At 46.0% G+C, this 15,044-nt stretch overlaps 1 long non-coding RNA gene across 2 annotated transcripts in view; it reads right to left on the bottom strand.

Moving 5' to 3' along the window:
* Positions 1-14,111, bottom strand: part of LOC127036037 (uncharacterized) — a 49,345-nt gene extending 35,234 nt beyond the window's left edge. Inside the window, exons 1-2 of one of the 2 annotated variants that reach the window (XR_007769995.1) lie at positions 13,995-14,111; positions 1,456-1,543 (exon numbers count right to left, since the gene is read on the bottom strand). This is a non-coding gene — a long non-coding RNA (uncharacterized LOC127036037). Of the gene's footprint in view, positions 1-1,455; positions 1,544-5,555; positions 5,607-13,994 lie in introns of those variants that run through there. The other variant, XR_007769996.1, reaches the window with a different exon arrangement.
* Positions 14,112-15,044: the final 933 nt, after the last annotated feature.

Raw genomic sequence — 15,044 nt, 5'->3', positions numbered from 1 at the left:
AATCCAAACTCTAAGAAAATATACTCAGTGGCACCATACAGAGAGCAGAGTCTTTAATGTTGATTGCGGTCACTTAGTTTGTTACAACTCAGACCCACCAAAACAACCTTGACTCTTCCCCGACAGTGGTGCCAGCCTGCAGCCTTCAACCTTTGATCTTGTCTAGCCTCTAGCCTTGTTTTAAGCACCTTTATGCACACAATTAAATTTTCACCCATGGAAAACTTCAAAAAAAAAAAAGGCTGAAGGGTTTTTGATCAAATTTTACTAACAGGTAAAACAAAACAACCCCCAATAACTGAGGATGGGAATGGAAAATGTCAACCCCAGAGGAGCCTATCATGTGCCTTGGGCAAATCATAAATATTGACATAATCCAGTTAATGCAAAACTACCCAAAATACATCAATACATATTCCTGGAGGAGAGTATTAAGCCCAATGGACTTATGGAGCTATTTAAATGACTTAAAAATGGTAAATCCCCAGACCTGTCTGGGTTTCCTCCCAGAATTCTACAAATTTGTCAGAGCACAGCTGGTACAGCCACTGACAGAGGTCTTTAATGATCTTTGAAAGAGAAAGAGCTCATGATGACTAGAGAGAAGCACAGACTGTAGTAATCCCTGAACCTGCTAAAGACGTATCCAACTTCACATTATGCAGGCCCATCTCTTTGCTAAATCAAAATGCTAAAATCTATTCTTCAGTAAATACACTGGGGAAAATACACTGCCAAGGCACATTAACAGAGATCAGACAGGGTGTATGTCAGACGGGGTGTTCACAGACAGTGAACACCCCACCCGTTGTTATCATTAGACACTGTTTAGCATAAACAGGTAGTTTTTAAAAGGCACCCCAGACGCATTCGGCTTAGGCTCCAAATTTCAAAATTGGAGATTCATTCTATACTGAAATCTAAATGTCACAAGAATTGGCACCTAGCTGAATGATTCCCCTTTTTTAGGAATACATCTCAAGCAGGCCTCCTATTACCTCATCTCCTCGCTAGCATAATAGAGTGGTTTGCACAGATGATCAGAAATAACCCAAATATAAATGGAATAAAAGTCGGAAACAAGGAGCAAAATCTAGCTTTATAAGCTGATGATATCATGGTATTTGTGCCAAAGCTGCTGGGCACTACTTGAATTGCAAGCAGAAATCTTGAAATTGGTAACGTTTCAAGTTTTAAAATAAACTATGATAAATCTGAACATCTAGGTGTTAGCATGGAATCTGACCTTCAAACAAACAAAAAACCCAAGCCAAATCAAAATGGGTGCCCACAGTACTAAAATCCCTGGAAGTACTTCTATTTAAAAATGACAGAATCTTTATCCTAGTAATTCCATTCCTCTGGTCAAGAAAATTAAAACAGATTTAGAAAGTTGGTCAAACTATGAAATATCATGGCTTGGTCAAATTGTGTTAGTCAAAACTAATATCTTACCTCAGATCAATTTTCCCTTCCAAATGCTACTGATCATCATCCCTTGGAAAATTCTGGAATATTGGCAATCCATGATAAACCAATTTATCTGGGGACATGAGAAGTCAAAGATCAAACCACCCATTTTGAAAAAAGGAGGGATGAGCTTTACCAAACAGTAAAAATGTATTACCAGGCAAGCCAATCTACACTGGACCACTCCAAGCCATAATAAACACTGAATAGAGACAGAACATGCACATTGTGCAACAATCAAATTCCACAGGATTCCCTGGATAAAGGAAACTTCTAGGCCAAGAACAATATTTCACCCACACACACACACCTTTTATTAGAACAACAATAGAGAACGGGATAACCCCACCTCTCACGCCCATGGTCAAGAACACCAAATTCAACCCTAATAAAACTCTGGGAAGGTTTAAGGCCTCGGAGTACGTTGGTATGATGAGATTTAGTCAATGATTCAGAGAAGCCACGTTTGGATGTTTGACATAGTTCAATAGCTTGCAGAAGTTCCACTGTATCAGAACCTGCAACTGAGAAATGTTTCAACCCACCCTCTTAGAAAGACAAACCTAAGCAGAACATTGACAGACTTAGAAAAAACTGTGCATCACGCTCCTGTGAAACACAAGGGTCAGCTCGCCACTTTCGATCAAGTTATTTTAAGTTATTACTCAGAGGAATGGCACACGTTCATGGTAAAGTGGAGGAATGCAGACCTGGGTATGGAAATTAAGTATCTGGAGCAGTGCTCTCAATATGCATAGTCAGAAAATAAAACTGTCAGAATGAGAATTTGCTACCAATGGTATCTAATCCCCTTACAATTAACCACATCTATTGTGCTGGGCAAATATAGCCTGCAGGGACTGTGATGAAATGGGCAGATCTCGTCACTTATGGTGACCTGTCCAAAAGTTAGGGATATTTTGCTGGAAGGTTGGGGACTCCATTAAAGAGAAGATGGGTTGCAAGCTATCAGATAACCCATTGGGGGGAGGGAGTTATTGAATTTTCCTCCAAAATTCTGTACTGTATAAAAGCAACAAAGAACTAATTACCACCCAGTAGTTGCATTAAGGTTTACAGTCACAAGATGGTGGAAAAGAGGTAACTCCCCTAAATTAATTCTTTGGTTCCAAAAAGTATAGAAAGTATTAGAAAACCTGACCCATCCAGTCTGAGTGCTGCAGGGAAGAATTAAGCAGGATGGGCAGGGATGGTGTCCCTAACCTCTGTTTGCCAGAAGCTGGGAATGGGCAACAGGGGAAGAATCACTTGATGATTCCCTGTTCTGTTCATTCCCTCTGGGGCACCTGGCATTGGCCGCTTCCAGAAGACAGGATACTGGGCTAGGTAGACCTTTGGTCTGACCCGGTATGGCTGTTCTTATGTTCTTAAGTAGGAAAACAAGATGCTTACCTAGAAAACTGGTGGGCTTTCCTGGAAAGGAATCATATCCTAGCATGAAACCTGAGAGACTGGGGGATTTCTTTGAATACGAAGGATGGGAGAAAGGGTTAAACGCTAGCTTACTAGTTGGCCACCATCCTAGCATTACAGATTTCTGAAACCAGTTTATGTATCAGAACATGTATGTACATGTGACTGAAAGCCCCCTGTATCCACACTGTAGTGTAATAATTGTTGTACAAAATATGTCTTGTGAGGAATCATTTGAAAACTAATAAATCACTAGTCAATAATATCATGGTGAAATGTACGTAGCAATATTATATGTATAGTTATGAAATCCCCCCTGCATAAGGTTCTTAGCACATGTTCAAAACCTCACAGCCCTGGGTATCTGGAAGAAAAAAATTTGTGTTTACCTCAATTTACATATAAGTAGTAAAAGGGGTCCTCACGAAAGCAGGAGAGGAGACGGCAGGAGACAAAGAAAATTTGCATGCAGCAAACATGGGTGAGAAGAAAGAACATGGAGCCTCCTTCACCACCAGACTCCATGTCACCTTGTTTACTGTTTGAAAAAACTTGCTTTGAGGGGTCCCTCAGAAGAATCCACTTCAAAAGTCAACTGGACTATAAAAAAAGAGGAGCAGAAAACCCCAAGGAATATCTCTCTCTCTCTCTCTCTTTCTCTCTCTCTCTTGTTCACCTAAGAAGACAAAGGAACTTTGTGGGGGAACCTGACCTGAGAATTTGATCAGCCATGTTGCTGGGAACCTGTGGTAAGGATTTTACCTAGAACCAAGTCTAGCTTGCTGAGTTTTAGCTCCCAGTAATATTTTATCTTTGTCTTGTAACCATTTCTGACTTTAATACTTTATACTCACTTAAAACCTCTCTCTTTGTAGTTAAATAACTTTTTTTAATCTAAACTATTTCAGTGCGGTGTGTTTAAAATGAATGGTTGGTAACTCCAGTTAAAGTAGCGAACAGTTGAATATTGGCTCTTTACAAGGGCAAGGGACATTTAATATCTGAATTGTCCAAGGAAGGGCTGGCCAGTGCAGAGCACACATTTTAGGAAAATTCAGGAGGGTGTTGAGGTGACCCTTCCAGGGGTACTGGAACTAAGGGTGCTGGGGATGCTGCCGCACTCCATAACTCGAGTGGTTTCCATCACATACAGGGGTTTACAGTTTGGTTCAATGGCTCTCAGCTCCCCCACTGTACAAATTGTTCCAACACCCCTGCACCCTGCGAGTAATAACCCAAACTGGGGGAACCAAAGTGTGGCTGGTGTGTTGTTGACAGACCTGCTGGACCAGGGCTGCAGCTATACACAGACCCTCAGGATGTGACTTGACTGCTGGTAGACTGTTTGTGAGCAGCCTGGGTTGGGAGCTGTGCACGGCACCCAGGGCACTGGTGACAACCCCTCACTAGTCTGGATTTTGCCCTGGAATGTGACAGTACATCACACCTCCTCACTGTGGAATGGTAAAGTTCATATTAGAACCAGGTTCCTGGGGAATCTCAATTTTGTACAAAGCCACCATTTACAGAAGGGTTTTACACAGACACAGGCACGCACGCACACACAAGGAAAAAGACACATCATAGCTTTCTGGAGGGTTAAAAGACAGACAAAAATAAGGGCCTATCAATAGATAAAACCTCATTTAGAAACAGGATGTCAATATTCAATTGACAATAAAAAATAAAATGTATCCAACCTGTGGTTTTTAATTGCTTAAAGGGACAAAGATTAAATAAGGGATCATCAATATATAAACTACTCATCCACGGAGAAGTTTTATAATAAAAAATAAATGTTGAAAAAAACAAACTATATTTTTTGACTGCATGAAAGTGAGAGATAAAGGCTTGCAGCCGCTGACGCTATTATCTGAAGAAACAAGCCTCTTAGCCTCCTTTTTTCCTAAAACCGCCATATTTTGCAGAATCTTCAGTGACAGAATTTTTTAATTGTAGGATTAAAATTAAATATAGTGAGAATTGTAACTAACTGTATAAAAGCAATACTATCCCAGGCTCTTAAAAACAACAGAAGCATCATTTTTCATTGGATCTATACCTTACCTTACAGAGACCAAGCACAGGCAATTGCTAAGCTGACGTCTTTTCCATAATTAAATAATTATCATTTTGCAGTGAGACAGGTGCTTGTTACACCTCCAGTTTAGCAAAGGTTTGCCTAAATGAATTGCCCAGGATGCAAAAACACCCCCAAGCAAACAAAACCACTGGAAATAGAGCTCACCTGTCTATCATTTGTGAAGTGTGAACAAAATTTTAAATTCTGGTGACAGTATAAAATCCCTACCATTTACAGAGGGGCTTTACAATAAACAGTAAAATATTCAGGTTTTCTGGCTGTTTAAAGGACAGAGAGAAGAATGCTTGCATATCCCCCTCCCCGCCAGGCTTTTTTCCCCTGGTGTTTTAGCTTTTATCTGAAGAAGCAGGACCCACCCTGCATGTAGATTTCTTCATTTCCCAGACCTAGTTACTCAAAGACGTGTATTTCTTCATAGCCTTTTCTATTTATTGCTAATTATCACCAATTGTCTTAAGTTGCTCTTACATTTTGTAAAGTTTTTGAAGGACAAATAAATGTTAAAAAACATAAAGCACAGAATGCTCAGAAACGCAGCACCACTCACCCCTTCCTTGACCCTACTTCCCAAAACAATTACTCAAATATTGCAGCCAACTTGTACGCATGGTTATAGATAAACCACTGTAGGCGAACATTTACATTAGTTTGTAGATAAGTCACCTGCTCTCACACCCACACATCCAGACTTCTTTTTTCAGCATTAATGTACACAAAGTACACGCAGCCTAACTTCAAGGAAATCTAATGGTGCAACATTGTTTAATATGCCCATGTATGAGGCAAAATGTAGGACTAATGTAAACTATTCTATGTACAAACAGTGGATAAAAGACGGTTACTCACCTTTGTAACTGTTGTTCTTCGAGATGTGTTGCTCATATCCATTCCAGTTAGGTGTGCACGCTGCGCGTGCACGTTCGTCGGAAACTTTTTACCCTAGCAACTCCAGTGGGCCGGCAGGTCACCCCCTAGAGTGGCGCCGCCATGGCGCCTGATATATACCCCTGCCGGCCCACCGGCTCCTCAGTTCCTTCTTGTCGGCTACTCCGACAGTGGGGAAGGAGGGCGGGTGTGGAATGGGTGTGAGCAACACATCTCGAAGAACAACAGTTACAAAGGTGAGTAACCGTCTTTTCTTCTTCGAGTGATTGCTCATATCCATTCCAGTTAGGTGAATTCCAAGCCATACCTAGGCGGTGGGGTCGGAGTGAGAAGTAGCGGCATGGAGCACTGCAGATCCGAAGGCCGCGTCCTCTCTGGACTGCTGGACCAGGGCGTAGTGGGAAGCAAAGGTGTGGACCGATGACCAGATCGCTGCCCGACAGATTTCCTGGATGGGCACAAGGGCGAGGAAAGCCAGCGACGACGCCTGCGCCCTGGTAGAGTGCGCAGTCACACAGCCCGTAGGAACGTGAGCCAAGTCATAGCAGGTCCTGATACAGGATAACCTCTGCGAGGAAATGGGAAGCCCCTTAATGCGGTCCGCTACTGCCACAAAAAGCTGGGGGGATTTGCGGAACGGTTTGGTCCTCTCCACATAAAACGCGAGAGCCCGACAGACATCAAGCGAGTGGAGTTGTTGCTCCATGCGTGAAGAATGAGGCTTTGGGAAAAAAACTGGGAGGAAGATCTCCTGGTTGACGTGAAAGGCTGAGACCACCTTGGGGAGAAAAGCAGGGTGCAGTCTCAGCTGCACCTTATCTTTATGGAAGACCGTATATGGGGGATCTACCGTGAGAGCCCGGAGTTCCGACACCCGTCTAGCTGAGGTAATAGCTAGTAAAAAGGCAGTCTTCCAAGAAAGATAGAGCAGGGAGCAAGTTGCTAACGGCTCAAAGGGAGGCCCCATGAGCCGAGTCAAAACCAGGTTAAGATCCCAGGTAGGGGCAGGGGGTCGGAAGTTAGGATATAGACGTTCCAGCCCCTTAAGGAATCTAGTCACCGTCGGGTGAGAGAAAACGGAGCTGCCATCCCCACCCGGGTGAAAGGTGGAGATAGCCGCCAGGTGGACCCGAAGGGACGATATCGCCAGGCCCTGTTGCTTGAGGGACCAAATATAGTCCAAAATATTGGCTACCGAAACTTCCATCAGGAGGAAACCCCTCTCCGTGCAGCAACAGGAGAAACGCTTCCACTTGGCTGAGTACGTCGCTCTGGTGGAAGGCTTCCTGCTGCCCAAGAGTACCTCACGTACCGAGGTGGAGCAGCGTAACTCGGATCTGGTCAGCCACGCAGGAGCCACGCTGCTAGGTGCAGCGACTGGAGGTCCCGGTGACAGAGAGTACCGTGGTCCTGGGTGATCAGGTCTGGGTGAAGGGGCAGGGGAACTGGGTTGGCTATGGCCAGGTCCAGCAACATGGGGTACCAATGTTGCCTGGGCCACGCTGGGGCTACCATGATCACGTGGGCCCTGTCCCTGCGCACCTTCAGAAGGACCTTGTGGACCAGCGGGAATGGGGGAAACGCGTAGAACAAGTGGGTCATCCACGGAATAAGGAAGGCGTCCGCTATGGACCCGGGTTCCCGGCCCTGAAAGGAGCAGAACACCTGGCATTCCTGTTCCCCCTGGACGCGAAGAGGTCCAAGCGGGGACCACCCCACCTCTGGAAGATCGAGAGGGCGACGTCCGGGCGGAGGGACCACTCGTGCGCGAGGAAGGATCTGCTCAGGCGGTCCGCCAGCGTGTTCCATACTCCGGGGAGGAAGGAAGCCGTGAGGTAAATGGAGTGGGCTATACAAAAGTCCCAGAGTCGCATCGCCTTGTGACATAGGGGAGAGGATCTGGTGCCGCCCTGCTTGTTGATATAGTACATGGTCGTCGTGTTGTCGGTAAATACCACGACACAACGACCTCGAAGCTGGTGACAGAACGTTTGACAAGCAAGGCGGACTGCTCTCAACTCCCGCATGTTGATGTGTAGCTCCACCTCCTGCGGGGACCACAGGCCCTGTGTCCTCAGGGTTCCCAGGTGGGCCCCCCAGCCGAGATCTGAGGCGTCCATCGTTAGGGACACCGAGGGCTGGGGTGGGTGGAATGGGAGCCCCGCACACACGACGGACTGGTCTAGACACCAACTGAGGGAATCCAACACCCCCTGGGGGATTGTGATAAGCGTGTCTAGTGACTGCCTTGCCGGCCGGTAATGTGCCATGAGCCAAGACTGGAGGGGCCTCATTCGGAGACGTGCATACCCTGTCACAAACGTGCAGGCCGCCATATGGCCTAACAGGGTTAGGCATGTCCGTATTGATGTCAGGGGGCTTGCCAGCAAGCGCTGAACGATCGCCGACAACGACTGGAACCTGGGCAACGGTAGAAGGGCCCTGGCCAAGGTGGAGTCCAGGACGGCCCCAATGAACTCCACCCTCTGCGAGGGGAGCAGAGTGGACTTGTCCATGTTGATCATGAGGCCCAAGGTAGCAAACAGGCCAGTGATCCTGCGGACGTGGCTGCGGACCTGCAGCTCTGACGTGCCCCGAATTAGCCAATCGTCGAGGTAAGGGAACACGTGAATGTGACTGCGCCGAAGATGTGCCACAACGACGGCCATGCATTTTGTGAATACCCTCGGAGCCGTAGAGAGGCCAAACGGGAGGACCGCGAATTGGTAGTGATGGCGGTCAACCACGAACCGAAGGAAACGTCTGTGGTGTGGCCATATGGCAATATGAAAATAAGCGTCCTGCATGTCGAGGGCGGCATACCAGTCTCCAGGATCCAGGGATGGGATAATGGTCCCCAGGGATACCATGCGGAACTTCAACTTCACTAGATATTTGTTGAGCTCTCGCAGGTCGAGGATAGGTCTGAGGCCTCCCTTGGCCTTGGGGATCAGAAAGTAGCGGGAATAAAACCCCTTGCCCCTCTCGTTCTCCGGAACCGCCTCTATAGCTCCTTTGTCGAGGAGCGTCTGCACCTCCTGGCGGAGGAATTGCTCATGAGAGGGGTCCCTGAAGAGGGACGAGGGTGGGGGGCGGGAGGGAGGAAAAGATATAAACTGCAGACGGTATCCCGTCTGCACCGTGCATAAGACCCAGCGATCGGATGTTATTTGGGTCCACGCCTGGAGGAAAAACGAAAGGCGGTTGGAAAACGGGGGGGAAGGCTCCATGGGGGACACTGGTACTACGCCCTCGGGCGCACCTTCAAAACGAAGGTTTGGGTCCAGGTGGGGCTTTAGAGGAGCTTTGGTTTTGCCCCCCTTGATTCCCCGACTGCCTGCGCCTGCCATTTCTGCCACGGCGCCTATTAAGGTCCTGCCGCTGGCAGAACTGGGGGTACGGCCGGCGCTGCTGCTGTTGTTGCGGCCGGAAGGGTCTGCGTTGCGTCCCAGGTGTGTGCATCCCAAGGGAGCACATAATGACCCGATTGTCCTTGAGACTTTTCAGTCTGGGGTCTGTTTTCTCCGAGAACAGGCCCTGGCCTTCGAACGGGAGGTCCTGGATGGTGTATTGGAGCTCCGGTGGAAGGCCAGAAACCTGAAGCCAGGAGATGCGGCGCATCGTCACCCCCGAGGCCAGGGTATGGGCAGCCAAGTCCGCAGCATCCAAGGAGGCCTGCAACGAGGTTCTTGCGACCTTCTTGCCCTCGTCAAGAATCGCCGCAAATTCTTGACGCACATCCTGTGGCAACAGCTCTTTGAACTTATCCACTGCCACCCAAGAGTTAAAGGCGTAGCGGCTAAGAAGGGCTTGCTGGTTGGAAACCCTGAGCTGAAGGGCCCCCGCCGAATAGACCTTGCGGCCGAGGAGGTCCATACGCCTGGCCTCCTTGGATTTGGGGGCTGGGGCTTCCTGCCCATGACGCTCCCTCTCGTTCACCGACTGTACCACGAGGGAGCATGGTGTCGGGTGAACATGGAGGTACTCATAGCCCTTGGAGGGGCCCATGTACTTCCTTTCGACGCCCTGTGCAGTAGGGGGGATGGAGGCCGGCGATTGCCAGATCGTATTGGCGTTGGCCTGGATCGTCCGAATAAAGGGCAGGGTGACCCTAGTGGGAGCATCGAAGGAGAGGATGCTGATGACAGGATCCTCGATCTCAGAGACCTCCTCAGCTTGCAGGCTCAAGTTCTGTGCTACGTGCCTGAGGAGGTCCTGATGTGCCCTGAGATCTAGCGGAGGAGGGCTATTGGAAGAAGTGCCTGCCACCGCCTTATCGGGAGAAGACGATGAGGAGACCCCCGGCAAGAGAGTGTCCAGCGGGGGGTCTGCCTCAGCCCTCGCCTCTGACTCCGGACGGAGCTCAGGGTCTTGTTGTTTTGACCCGTCCTCCCCGTCCGGGGAGGGGGGAGGCGAGACAATGACGCCTCCGGCGCCCTGTGCTCTGTCGTCGCAGGCCTAGGAGGAAGCTGTTGGGGGCCCTGGGCTTGGTGATACGCCCAGGGTGTCCAGAACCCCCACTGCTGCGGTCCCTGGTCCTGTTGCGGAGGGTCTTGGAAAAGGGTCGCTTGTCTGTCAGCGCCCAGCGCATATACACTGTCAGCCTGCGACGACACCGATGGCTGTCTGGAAGGCCATGGAGGCTGGTAAGAGTCTCCGCGTCCTGGCGCCGAAGATAATAAAAGCAGGAATGGAGTGTTAGAGAAAACTATATTTTGAGAGGCAGTAGATGCAAACAAAATGTTCTTAAAATACAATGCATCTTAAATGCTTTAGCAGTAAATATTTTGTATTATTAACATTATTTGGTATATTTAGCAAAATAAAATAAAGTTAAAAATCATGAAACACTTTCACTCATTCACACACACAGAGTAACCCAGTCTTTTAAAGGTACCAGGACAAAACAGAGCATGAGAATAAGAGTGGGTCTGGATTTTTAGGGACATTTTAACAAATGTTTGAAATCTTTTTTTAGTTAAACAGTTTTGTATTCGTTCTTTGTTAGCTGCCATGCATGGGCAGGAGTGTGTCTTACAGAAAATCTCCCCAAACTCCTGAAGCACTAGGTTACACCTTTTTCCAACTTTTTCTAATCACTTTTCACAGGGAGGTCAGAAGTAGCACATAAGATTGGCAAAGGGGTTAGGAGGAGGAGGAGTAGATGTACAGGGAAAACATTTCTGACTGAGATGACAAGCACTGTAACAATCAAAATCCTCGTTTGTACAGCCTTTAGTGAGATATTGTAGAATTGCCGCAAAAGCAATGAGAACTTTTCTTTGTTAGACTACCCAAGACATCCACTGGACCTTAAATTAAGAGCTGAGACTAAACATGAAATTTAAAAAGAATAATGGGGGAGGAGACAGGGAGAACGCAAAGTCACGGGTTATCCTGCACAGCCACACTGGTACAAAATTTCAAGCCCAAACTTTTTTTTAAAAAATGATAAAAATCCCTGTAATATAATCAAAATGCTTCACCATTTTGTAGCAATATTTTATAGAGCTACCTGCAAAACATTTTCTCACATTGAGGAGGCCCCAATGAATTAATTTTCCTGCGCCTATACAAAACTCTACTTTGTAGAGTGCCTTTAAACCTGTAAACTTTGTCTCCACTTCTCAGACACATTTTGGTTTTGTCTTAACCAAAGAGGAAGAGGGCTAGTGAAATAACGCTCACAATACAACATTTAAAAGATTACAAAGATGGGACATAGGTCTCTTCAGAGGTTCATCATTTGTAAATTGTGCAGAAAGCGCTCTCAGTTGAGGATTTTACAATAATAAATAAATACAATTTAAAAGGCAAACGTCATAGCTTGGTGACTGCATGAAATCAGAAATAAGGTTGTAGCCTCTGATACTGTTATCAGAAGAAACAGCCCAAGCCTACGTGCTACTCCCCCATATTTCCTGACTTGTTTTTAAATTGAAAGCTGCCATATTCTTCTCCTAAACATTCTGTTTTCAATCACAATAAATAAACTCTCCAAATGTTTAGAGGAGCATTGATAACTGACTGAAATCTTTTTTTAGGGAACAGTCTTTTATCTAGTCTTGGTTCATTGTTACAGGTGAGCACGGGCAACTGTCACACTGAAACTCTCCCCAGCTTCAGGAGACATTGTCTCCCTTATCACTTTTTGAATGGGTTATCGGAACTAGTACATAAATGACATTAACAAAACCAGTGGGTGGATTGTGTGCATGGTGATATTTTGGAACAGCAATTGCAAATTTTTTTTGTTGATCATCACATTCCAGGGGCCCTAAAGAATTATTTGTTCTGTTCTTATGACATTTTACTTTTATACAAGCCGTAACCCCAGATACTTTACAGTGTTAAATAGTACAAAGGTACGTCCAGACTACCTGCCGTATCGGCGGGTAGCCATCGATCCCCGAACGTGCTCCCCGTTGACTCTGGAACTTCACCAGAGCCAGCGGTGGTAGCGGAGTCCATGGGGGAGCCACAGCCGTTGATCCCGTGCCGTGAGGACGGGAGGTAAGTCGGAATAAGATATGTTGACTTCAGCTACGGTATTGGCATAGCTGAAGTTGCATATCTTACATCGATACCCCCTCCCAGTGTAGACTAGGCTCAAGAGGGTAGAGGAGAGACCTGAGAAATGATTGAAAACAGAGGCATTATGATGACTAAATGCCTTAATGCAGAGGGACTAGGGGGAAATTAAAAGGCACAGCTGAAGTGGAAGAGGGTATGATTTAAGAGGAGATTTGAAGAAAAGGGAGTTGAGTGGTTCAAGGGAACTTTGCAATGGCCCAAATACTCTACCACCCTATCGATACCACACACATAAGCATATGGGGCACTTGTCAAAGGAACAGGCCCTATGCCATTTGTTTCTGACAAACTGTAACATACCAACATAAAAATAATACAAATCTAAGTGTGCAGTCCTACCTCCTTCCCTTTTGACAACTGTCCCAAGTCTACTATGACCCAGAAAGGGGTTTATGTAAGGAGGGAAACCAACGAACTTTTGAAGCATTGTCCTGAAACTATTGGCAGAAACAGCAATGCACAACTGTTGAATAAAAGAGGATGCACCATTCCAACAGGCTCATTGGTTAAAGATGGGAGCACCTACAAGTCCCTTGAACCAGACCTCAGCACCACCCACTATCAAGATGCTCATGAAGAGATGTTATATGGGCAATGCGGGAACGGAAGAAATAACTCAGCCACTGACACAGCATTTGAGCCAGCGGAACCGTGTCATGGGACAACAGGGATAACAGCTGATGAATGTGATCATAAGGACAGTGCGGAGGGAGAGAAAAAGGCCAAACCGCTGACCCAAGTTTTGTTTGAAACTCCTGCCCCTGCCCAGGAGACTCCAAGAGATTCACAGGGAAGGTTGTACAGAGACAAATCACAGGTACATTGTACGTAAGAACATAAGCTTAAAAAACCAAAACAAACCAACCATGAGCTGAAGAGACTTCTTGACACATATAGTAAAAAGGTTTTAAAAGCACATTATAAAAAAGTACGATGAAGTCTTATGTATATTTCTTATTTTACATTACTCAGTAACTGAGTGATGGCTCTTCAGAGATCTAGGAGAACCTGGACACCAACAGCCTAAAGCAGGGGTCGGCAACCTTTCAGAAGTGCTGTGCCGAGTCTTCATTTATTCACTCTGATTTAAGATTTCGTGTGCCAGTCATACATTTTAACGTTTTTAGAAGGTCTCTTTCTATAAGTCTATAATATATAACTAAACTATTGTTGTGTGTAAAGTAAATAAGGTTTTTAAAATGCTTAAGAAGCTTCATTTAAAATTAAACTAAAATGCAGAGCCCCCCAGACCGGTGGCCAGGACCCGGGTAGTGGGAGTGGCACCGAAAATCATCTCAAGTGCTGCCTTCAGTACGCATGCCATAGTTTGCCTACCCCTGGTCTAAAGGAACAAATGAAGTGGGCCCAATTTGCTTTTCCCAGACCCAAAACCAGATGCTCAACAGGCTGCTGGAAGAGAAAGGGACATGTACCATCTAACTTGGAGCAAGCAATTTGGTATTGAGCTGGTGCTAGTGCATAACCCAAAATCCGGTGTGCACTCAACTGTACAAGCTGCCATGCACGGAATCACCATCTTCTGTCTGAGAGAGAAGCAGTCGCCCAGTTTATGTCATGATGCCCTTGGCCAGAGCAGCCATGCGTGTGTGAACTGCACTGTAGAGGATGCGAACTCATAAAATCAAACAGATCTGTATTAATTTATGCATGGAGAGTGTTGTACAAGTTATCACACTGAGATACACACTGCAGTGCCTGTTTCTCCCAGGAACATTTAGCTTAGGAGAAAGATGTGGAGAAGGTGGTAGCTTTAGATAAAAAAAAAACAAAAACACTATATCAGGAAAGGAGAAGGAGGTGGTGTGGGCTGGGGCTGTTTCTTCCGATAAGCGTCAAAGGCCACAGCCTTATCTCTGACCTTCACGCAGTCACAAAGCTATGGTTTGTGTCTTAACATTTTCTTTATTTTTTGTTTAAAACTCTCAATTGAAGGGCTTTATTCTGTATCTGGAATCTAAAGGTTTCTGTACAATTTACAAGTGATGAATCTATTAAGAGGCCTATGGCCCATCTTGGTCAACTTTAGAGAAGATTTTGTATGTGGCAGTCTAAAAAGCGAACAGAATGTTGGAAATCATTAGGCAATGGATAGATAATAAGACAGAAAATATATTGCCTCTATATGAATCCATGATACATCCACATCTTGAATACTGTGTGCAGACCTGGTTGCCCCATCTCAAAAAATGATATATTGGAAAAAGTACAGAAAAGGGCAACAAAAAATGATGAAGGGTATGGAACAGCTCGTCCGTGAGGAAAGATTAATAAGATGGACTTTTCAGTTTGGAAAAGAGACAACTAAGAGGGGATATAGTAGAGGTTTAGAAAATCATGACTGGTGTGGAGAAAGTGAATCATCATCATGTTCCCATTACGCCTCAGGCATTTAGGGGTGTGACAAAGCTCCTCCACTCCTGTCTCTTTCTTGCAAGACTTTCATGGTTTTCCTAGCAGTGTCCCAGGATTTTCAGCTTGGCTTCCGCAGCTCTTCATCATATTGTTTTCATCATGCCTCGTTTTCACTTGCCTTCCG

The sequence above is a fragment of the Gopherus flavomarginatus genome, chromosome 17, assembly GCF_025201925.1.
Source record: "Gopherus flavomarginatus isolate rGopFla2 chromosome 17, rGopFla2.mat.asm, whole genome shotgun sequence".
Taxonomy (NCBI): Eukaryota; Metazoa; Chordata; order Testudines; family Testudinidae; genus Gopherus; species Gopherus flavomarginatus.
The sequence above is the reverse complement of the archived record's forward strand: the minus strand, read 5'-3'. Positions and strand labels throughout refer to the sequence as shown.